We start from the raw sequence: 8,104 nt of genomic DNA, 5'->3' as shown, positions 1-8,104 counted from the left end.
ATCATGTTCACAGTATGCCAAAGCATTTGTTCAACAAATATCGATAGCCCATTTACAATATGCAAAGCTGGGAACAGCTAGGTGGCGCAATGGATAAAGAATGGGCCCTAGATTCAGAAGGACCTGAGTTCAAATTTGGCTTCAGACACTTGACACTTACTAGCTGAGTGACCCTAGGCAAGTCACTTAATCCCCATTGCCCCGCAAAAACAAAACAAAACAAAAAACAACAAAACCAACAACAAAAAAAAACAATATGCAAAGCCCTGTGAGGTGCCAGAGTGTGTACAGGTGCATTGGTGGTGATGTGGGGCTGAGGGGAAAGGGTAGGATAAAAAGGAGGGACCAGGAACAATCCCTCCTCCCCAGAAGCATACAGTTTGGTTGGTGTCACAAAGTGTATGTACATTAAAAAATGGCATGTAAAGAAGCGTTCAGGGAGGTTTAAGAGTTCAATGGAAGGACTGAAATTTAATGGTGATAAATAAGAAATCTTAAGTTAAAAAAACAACCCTAACTTCAGAAGTATAAGATTTGGGGGGAACAGGTGGAAACTAGTTTGTCTGAAAAAAAATCTGGAGGTTTTATTGGGCTACACCATTAATGTAGGTCAACAGTGTGATATGGCAACCAAACAGAAGGGGAGGAAATAAGCACTATAGAACTCCTACTGTGTGTCAGGCACTTCCTAAGTGCTTTAACAAATATGGTCTTATTTGATCATGGTGAGGATCAAATCAGATAACATGCTATTATTAACCCCATTTTACAGTTGAAGAAACTGAGGAAGACAGAGCCACCTAGTGGCCAAGAAAGGTGATTCCACTTTAGGCTGGATTAAGAAGATATCCAAGGACTCTGGAGGTATCCCAGCATCCTCTGCCCTGATCAGACTCCATCTGGAATATTGTGTTAAGCTCTGGCGCCATGTTTGGTGTATTGCAGAGGGTCCAGAAAATGGAAACCAGGAGGGTGGAGCCCATGCCATTGGGGGTTGTCTGAAGGAACCGGGATGTTCTAACTAGATATTCAGTGGTTAGGGAACTATACTGGAAGTCAGGGAAGATTTGAATTGGAATCCCACCTCAGACACTTACTACCTGTATGACCTTGGCCAAAGTAATTTTTTTCTCTCTCAGTTTCCTTAACTGTAATTATAAAAACAGTGACCTTTCAGGAGGACTGGTGAGAATCCAATCAGATAACATATGCAAAACGCTTTGTAAAATTTAAGGCCCATATCAGAGCTAGATATTATTGTTTTCTGTTTGTTTGTTGTGTGAGGCAGTTGGGGGTTAAGTGACTTGCCCAGGGTCACACAGCTAGTAATTGTTAAGAGTGTCTGAGGCTGGATTTGAACTCAGGTCCTTCTCTGAATTCAGGCCGGTGCTCTATCCACTGCACCACCTAGCTGCCCCAGTGCTAGGAATTATTCTTGTGGAGAAGAGAAAACTGTGTGAATAATAGATGTCTTCATGTATCTGAAGATTGTCACAGGGAAAAGGGATTAATTAGTCTTGTCCTTGTCCCTGAGGGCAGAAGTAGGAGCTGTGGGTGGAAGTGGCAGAGTCAGATTTAGAGTCAGTAACAGCTAGCATTTATCAATATGGTGCGTTACATAGGTTAGGTTATCTCATCTGCTCCTCACAACAATCTCTGGGATGGAGACACTGTTATCATACCATTTATTTGTTTTGGTTTTTGGTTTTTGGTGAAGCAATGGGGGTTAAGTGACTTGCCCAGGGCACACAGCTAGTAAGTGTTAAGTGTCTGGAGGCCGGATTTGAACTCAGGTCCTCCTGAATCCAGGGCTGGTGCTCTATCCACTGTGCCACCTTAGCTGCCCCTATCATACCCATTTTAAAGATGAAACTGAGGTTGAAAGAGGCAATTGGGGCAGCTAGGTGGCACAGTGGATAGAGCACTGCCCTGGAGTCAGGAGTACCTGAGTTCAAATCCGGCCTCAGACACTTAACACTTACTAGCTTGTGTGACCCTGGGCAAGTCACTTAACCCCCATTGCTCACCAATAAACAAAAAAAAAAAGAACATTCATCAATTGGGGGTAGTTAGGTGGCACAGTGGATAGAGCACCCAGCCCTGATTCAGGAGGACCTGAGTTCAAATCCAACCTCAGACCCTTGACACTTACTTAGCTGTGTGACCCTGGGCAAGTCACTTAACCCTAATTGCGTCACCAAAAGAGAAAGGAAGAAAGAAAAGAAAAGAGAGGGCAATTAGGGTTATCCCACCACCTGGCTGGGGAAATAGTGGGTTCTCTCTCAGTGGTTCTCCAGCCACAATCCAGCTGACCGTTCCCTTAGGTAAAGGGGATCCTTTTTTGGGTAGAAGTTGGACCGGTTGGGCAACCAGGGCCCTTCCCACTCTGAGATTCTGTGACCTGTGATCCTGGAGGTCTGGGAAACAAAAGTGACCCAGAACTCAGAGCTCCTCCGATTTTCTTCAGTCTCTAAGGAAAGGTCACCCTCATCACTCTCGGGCCAGTAGTGGGATGTGCCGGCAAGAGTGCTGAGGCTGGCCTTGGGAGAGCTAGGCACTGTGTCCCAGTACTGCTACAATTATTCCCCATGTGACCTTCTCCTTTCTGAGATTGTTACCTCTTCCTAAGCAGTTAGATGGTACAATGAATAGAATTCTGGGCCTGGAGTCAAGAATATCTCAGTTCAAATATAGCCTCAAATGAGTTGTGTGACCATGGGCAAGTCTTTCTGCCTCAGCTTCCCCAAATGTAAAATGGGCATAATCATAGCACCTACCTTGCAAGATTGTTGTGAGGACCAAATAAGAGTATTTGTATAAAAAAAAAAGTGCCTGGCATAGAATTGTAAGGGCTAAAATTCTAGCTAGTCTGTCTAAAATATCTAACAAGTGGGGGGCGCTAGGTGGCACAGTGGATAGAGCACTGGCCCTGGAGTCAGGAGTACCTGAGTTCAAATCTGACTTCAGAACATTGACACTAACTGTGTGACCCTGGGCAAGTCACTTAACCCCAATTGCCTCACCAAAAAAAAAAAAAATCTAATGAGTGGTGCAATAAATTATAAGATTTTGCAAAAGTTTAGACTTTTCTTCTTTTTTTAATTTTATTTTTTTCTTGGTGAGGCAATTGGGGTTAAGTGACTTGCCCAGGGTCACACAGCTAGTAAGTGTCAAGGGTCTGAGACTGGATTTGAACTCAGGTCCCCTGACTCCAGGCCGGTGCTCTATCTACTGCACCACATAGCTGCCCTAAGAATTTAGACTTTTAAGCATTTATAAAGGAGAATAAGAATTTGGTGAAGAGCAAGAAAGAGGCCTAGATTCAGCAGTCTATCTCCCTCCCTGAAGTCCTCCAGAAATAAGAAAGCAAGCCTTGCCACTTTTATAGACAGTACCCATGAGCAAATGTCACTTCCTGACACCAAGGAAAACCGCATGGCTTGCACTCAGATACCTTCTCCTCATGGCGGAGCTTTCCTACAGAAACTCTCCAGCAGCGGCGTCATTCCAATTGTTTCAGAATTAATAAATGTTTTGTTCCCTCCTCCTGCCCCCATCTAAAAAAAAGATAGGGTCTTCATATTCTCTTTCTGTGTCCTCAGTTTTATCACTTATAAAAAAAGTGTAGTTGCTCTAGATTGTGAGGTCTGTGAACTTGTTTTTAACTATGGGGGGGGCAGGGCAATGAGGGTAAGTGACTTGCCCAGGGTCACACAGCTCAAGTGTCTGAGGCCAGATTTGAACTCCAGGTCCTCCTGAGTCCAGGGCCAGTGCTTTATCCACTGTGCCACCTATTTGCCCCCGTTTTTTTTTTTTTTCATTTTTTTTTTGTGTTCTGGAGGCGCAAATGAGGGTCAAGTGACTTGCCCCGGGTCACACAGCTAGTAAGTGTCAAGGTGTCTGAGGCTGGATTCGAACTCAGGTACTCCTAATCCAAGGCCAGTGCTTTATCCACTGTGCCACCTAGCTGCCCTACTGCCCCGTTTTAACAATTTTTGATAACTGTATTCCAATATAATTCATCTCTTTGTAATTCTATGTATTTTATTTTATGCTGTTAAAAACCTGATTCTGAGGGGAAGTCCACAGGTTTTCATGAGACCAGCCTCTGCTTTAGATTCTTTTCTGAGTTTCTTCTAATTCTAAAATTCTGTGATCCTCAGAACCCAGACTCTGTGAGAGCTCAGCCATTAGCACAGGGCTTGTCATGTAGTAGCTGCTTTATAAATGTTTGTTGATGTGAGTGTGGGTAAGTCACTTCTCTTTGCATAAGCTCAGGAAGGGACCTTAGAGGTCCATCTAATCCAACAGGTTCAGAAACCGAGGCCCAGTTTACATAGGAAGTAAATGGCAAAACCCGGATATTGAACCCAAGCTCTTTGATTCCAAATCTAGTAGCACTGTTTCCATTGGACCCTACTGAACTTCATTTCTCACATCTTTAAAATGGGGGATTAGAGTTCAAGTGCCTGGCAAAACATTCTAAAAATGGGAGAGTTTTTCTCTGAAGGGGGCAGGGGAGCAGAATGAGCTGCTTGGGAGCCACCTTGACCATCCTTCCTTTTTGTTCTCTCTCCTTATCCAGGACAGCCCTGCTCACACTCCCAAGGGTAGGATCCTTTAGGCAGCCTGTGCTCCTGTCAGTCTCTCCCCTGCTCTCTGACCTTGGGACAAGAGTCATCAGAGGGAGGCTTAGCCACTACAGGAGAAGAGTAACCATCTCCAGCTGCCAGAAAGAATGGCGTCAAACCCTTAGCCCAGATCAGCTTGGCCTTGTATGGCCTCCAGGGACAGATAAGCCCAGCAAACTGGCAGAGGATTACTTTGAGGTCAGCTGCCCCTGGGGGCCTTTAAACCTCTAAACAGAACCTCTCCATACTTAGTCCACATGGGGAAGCCCCAGATGCCACACAGTGGGAGGAGGGGTCCTAGTCCTGGGTCAGCAAGAGAGAAGCAAAATTCTGCCTTTTTCAGTACAATTCAGCTCAGGCTGATTTGAAATGGGGTAATCCTAGAATGAAGATACAGACATTTAGAAATAGATAATACCTTAGGACAACAGAACACAGGATGGGAGAAATGGAATGAACTTTAGTCAATCAGTTGTGAGAATTGGAATTGCACACCCCTACTGGAGAGATTACTATAGGGAAGCTCTGGCCATGAGGGAGAAGCCATGTGAGGACAAGCCAAGTGACATTAGTGTCCGGAAGCTGACCAGCTTGCAGGCTGTAGAGCCGCCTGTTAGTTCTGTCAGTCAGGGCTGCCAACCAATTAGCTTAGAGCTATGTGTGGTGTGGACAGCTCTGTTTCCTGCTTCACAAGAGGTTTCTGGGAAGAAGAAGGGGCAAGGTTCTCTCTTTCACCCAGGACCTCAGTTGATTGGAGCTGAGATGCTGGCTCCCTGAGATAGATAGATGAAACAATTTTGGCCTCTTTCTCTCTCCTCTCCAAATTCTAATGCTCCTTAATAAAATACTTAAAAATCTAAACTCTTGCTAAAGCTTATAGCTTCATTATAAGGTGACCCACTCAATAGATTTTTTAGACAGTTTTAGGCTAGAATTTTAGCCCCTTACAGATAGCAACTTTACACAGTGAACTTTTATAAGTGCCTATTATGTTCCTGGTAGTGTGCTAAATCTGAAGGATACAAAAAGACTCAAAAGATAATCCCTGCCCTCAAGAGGTTTACAATCTAATGGGGACATAGAACCGAGGATAGTAGAGAGATAGGGACCTTAGGACAAAGGACAAAACAGTTGGGCTGGAAGGAATCTCAGAACCAACACAGAGAATTCTAGAGATAGAGGAAAACTTAGAAGATAGAGCATTAGTGAAGTAAGAATGTCTAGAACTACACTAAAGATGTTTAGAGATGGTAGGGAACTTGGAACTTAGAACACAGAGCATGAGAGAAGTTGCAAGAGAATATAGATCATGTTAGAATAAGGGTCCTTAATCTGGGGTTGGTTAACTTGTTTTAATTTTAATTTTTTTTTTTTTTAGTGAGGCAATTGGGGTTAAGTGACTTGCCCAGGGTCACACAGCTAGTAAGTGTCAAGTGTCCAAGGCTGGATTTGAACTCAGGTACTCCTGACTTCCAGGGCCTTGGGATGCTTTCCATTTTTGTTTTTTTGTTTTTTTGGTGAGGCAATTGGGTTAAGTGACTTGCCTAGGGTCACACAGCTAGTAAGTGTCAAGTGTCTGAGGCCAGATTTGAACTCAGGTACTCCTGACTCCAGGGCCACTGCACCACCTAGCTGCCCCTGCCTTCCATTTTTAGATCTATGACCCTATAAACACAGAATGAAGGAACAAGAAGAAACATTAGAACACAGAATGGTTGGTTGGTTTTTTTTTTTTTTTGGGGGGGGGGGCAATGAGGTTAAGTGACTTGCCCAGGGTCACACAGCTAGCAAGTGCCAAGTGTCTGAGGCCGGATTTGACTCAGGTACTCCTGATCCAGGGCCGGTGCTTTATCCACTATGCCACCTAGCTTTCCCTAGAACATAGAATGTTAAGCAATGGCAGGGACCTTGGAACTTAAAGGAAAAGGATCAATAATCAATGTCTTGAGTGCTTTGCCCTATATTGTCTTGCTAATCTTTTATCAGTTATAATCATTAGGATAAGAAATAATTGTGTAATTTATAGTTAGAACATAGTCCCAGTTAAAAACAAAACAAAACAGGGGGGGCAGCTAGGTGGCGCAGTGGATAAAACACCGGCCCTGGATTCAGGAGTACCTGAGTTCAAATCCGGCCTCAGACACTGACACTTACTAGCTGTGTGACCCTGGGCAAGTCACTTAACCCCCATTGCCCTGCAAAAACAAAAACAACAAAAAAAACCCACACACACAAAACCGCATATAGACCAAACTGTGATGTCAGGGAAATTCCTGTTTAACTAACCTTAGAAGTGTAATTAAATCATTATAAAATGTGTATCTCAAGTATGTGAACACAATAATCATACCCATATATTAACTCTTTATATTAAAATGAAGTAAATTTGCTCTGAGCTTTCTCATGTAAAAGGACCCTCGAGAGCCTGCTTGAGTAAAAGAGAACTAATTTGCACAATAACAAGTCTTTTTTCCCCCCCACCATACATGAATTAAGAGACCTATAAATAACTGTGAATTTTATATCTCTGGATCTCAGATGTACTGGGCAAACTGCAGACCCCACCTTGGTTTTCTTAATAAAGAATGGTTTCTTTGCACACGAAGGCTTCCCAGTTTCTTTTTTTTTGTAGAACATAGAACACAAAGTGTTAGACCTAGAAGTGATCTTGGGAATTATCTATTTCAATGTATTTGTTTAACTTGGTTGACTTGTTACAAGGGACAGTTTCTGCTTGGATGGCTGGTGGGGGGCTAAGTTAGTAAGAAAAAAGCATCAGTAAAACATAAAAAAATGCACAAGAAAACCAAAAGATTTCAGAACGAGCACAAACAGGGTAATGTTACTATCTTGTTAAATTTAATGGATAACTTTTTTTTTTTTAAAGGAACCTTCAGGCAGCTATACAGCACAGTGGATAAAGAAAAGTCCTGGATTCAGGAGGATCTGAGTTAAAATTCAGTCTTAGACACTTGACACTAGCTGTGTGACCCTGGGCAGTCACTTAACCCTTATTGTCCTGCAAAAAAAAAAGAACCTTCTATGGTAAACCCACTTTAAAAATTCTAAGCTTAAACTCCTCCAAAAGCAAGCATTTCAATACACACAGCAGGACATAAAAAGAGGAATATGTATGTACTGTATATATATATATATATATATATATATATATATACACACACACACACATATATATATGTATATGTATGTATATATATACATATATACATATATATATTTGCATATATGTGTATATATGTGAAACCAAGTCTCCCTTTCATAGCTGCTCACTTTTATGTCACTTTTTTGTTGTTGTTGTTTTTTGTTTATTGTGTTTTGTTTTTTTTTAGTGAGGCAATTGGGGTTAAGTGACTTGCCCAGGGTCACACAGCTAGTACATGTCAAGTGTCTGAGGCTGGATTTGAACTCAGGTCCTCCTGAATCCAAGGCCAGTGCTTTATCCACTGCGCCAT

Source organism: Dromiciops gliroides, chromosome 1 (assembly GCF_019393635.1).
Source record: "Dromiciops gliroides isolate mDroGli1 chromosome 1, mDroGli1.pri, whole genome shotgun sequence".
Taxonomy (NCBI): Eukaryota; Metazoa; Chordata; class Mammalia; order Microbiotheria; family Microbiotheriidae; genus Dromiciops; species Dromiciops gliroides.
Note: the sequence above shows the minus strand (reverse complement) of the source record.